This window comes from Lissotriton vulgaris, chromosome 12 (assembly GCF_964263255.1).
Source record: "Lissotriton vulgaris chromosome 12, aLisVul1.2, whole genome shotgun sequence".
Classification (NCBI taxonomy): Eukaryota; Metazoa; Chordata; class Amphibia; order Caudata; family Salamandridae; genus Lissotriton; species Lissotriton vulgaris.
The window spans coordinates 465,400,295-465,402,434 of record NC_141700.1 but is presented as its reverse complement, the minus strand read 5'-3'; positions in this window follow the sequence as shown (position 1 = coordinate 465,402,434).

The following is a 2,140-nucleotide window of genomic DNA, read 5'->3' as shown; positions in this document are numbered from 1 at the left end:
AAATATTTGGAGATTATATGGTGTGTAAACTAGAGGTCTACGCATTTCGACCTCCAATTAGGTTGGGAGTTCTCATCAGGACCTCATGACTCCCATTGAAGAGAAACCTCAAAAATCACACCGACGAGGGACAAATTGCCCCAGGTCGTGTAAGAAGTAAGCAGTTCTTTAATGTAGTGGATGGAAACTCTCAGATTCCTTGATCACGGTATCTCTGTTGAATGGCACCGTGTTTGTGAAGCAGTGTAACGAATCACGCTCTCGTTGTGTCCTTTCACAAGCAAGTATCGGCATTACGAATTCAACGCGGAAGCCAGTGCCAGAACAGCTGCTGCTTCGGAAGCAGCAGCTATTCTGGCACTGGCTTCACTGCTTCACAAACACGGTGCCATTCAACAGAGATACTGCGATCAAGGAATCTGAGAGTTTCCATCCAAGATGGCCATAGATGTCATAATCAGTTCTGTCCCATGCTATACCACCAGGTATAGGAACGGCCGCAGCATCAGGAGGTGCTGTTTGTTTGTATCCCCCTTCATTACCCACACGGAGTTGTACGGGGACATTTAAGAACCTTGCCTGTACGGATTACCATTCCAAGGAGGCTGTAACTGGGGTCTGGCAGCGTAACCTGACGGGTACTTCTCGTCAGCAGGACTCAAAGTACCAGGAGTCCCCTTGGCCACCCACACCTGTATCGGGGCTTGAACACCACCCCTTGCTGACGTTACTTAACCTTCCACTTCCTCCGCTGCGCGGGAGCGGGCGGGAGCATCCCGGGAGAAGCCCGGTACAAGGGCGGGACCGTCCAAGGCCGTCAGAGGCCGTCAGAGGCCGGGCTGGGCCACCCCTCTAACGTGCCCCGTAAGCTGGAAAGAACAAGCGAGGGCGAATGGGATGGACATCACCGACTGATATATTATACTTGTGTGTACCGGGCATATCCTGCCCCACCTGAGTAAGTCTTTCTCTGTGATAAACTGACTAACATGGCCCATCAACCTGGGAAGGGGAGAAAGATGGCAACAAACACAATAGGGGGCAGTATTACAGGGACTCTAGATAATTTCATCACCAGAGCACCTGTCGTGTTAGAGCGCGAAATAGCCCTCACAGAGAAGTGGCTATCCCTGGAATTTCTGGGCTCAAAGCGGTCCTCTTTGGGTGATATTAAGAACGCTGTAATGCCAGAACAACTAGACACCCGCAGAACTAGTGGGACTAGCTCAAGAACCTCAAGTAAAGGTCCAGAGGGGTGTAAAACCATTACTTCCCTGAACATCTCATCAGGCAGCAGCTTATTATCCGAGGATTTCCAGCCCATTTTATTAACTACTAAGAAAGCGCAGGTTGTCGATACCCCGAAAAATACAGCTTTATGCCCTAATCAAATGGGTAAAAGAAAGAGGGGAGGGTGCCGACAACCAGGTAGACAACGGAAAGTACCCAAAACAACAAATAAAATGGTAAAACCCCTTCCTTCCGAAGAAATTATCACAGCCAATGCACCCACTACTCGAATGATTTCACCACTAAAATCCACATCCAGCGTTATCTCTCAGCCTCTCATACATGCTACACCTGTACCTAGTGACGTTGTAGGTATCATATCTCAAGTGGAACAGTTGTTAAAGTCATTTATGCTCCCACTTATTGAGAGACTGAAGATAACCAACGAGAAAATGGGAAAGTTACACCAGGCTACTTCAGAAAACACCCACATGCTGGAGAGTCTATCATCTAGCCTGCATGCGGGGGGCTCTTACATAAACCTGAGTAAACAGACTATAAACCCACCACCTATGTCTTGTCCGACCCTAATTACCGTAGTTAACGAGCAGAGGAATATAACAAATAAGGAGTATGGGACGGAGGGGGGTAGCCTTAATACACCAGGGACACAGGTAAAATAGCTGCCGTAGGGGAAAATAGCAAACATCGCAAACATAACACTTCTTTATCCATACAGGTTGAGGGGAAAAGAAATACGGCCAAACCTACTAGAAATTTGGACAGCCTCCCCGTTATTGACCTACCCCCGCAATCAACCCCGCTGGTGTTAGTACTGGGTAATGTACCACCTCTTACCGAGGGAGTCAAAGAGGAATACAGCCAACTGAAAAACAAGGTTCTCCATTGG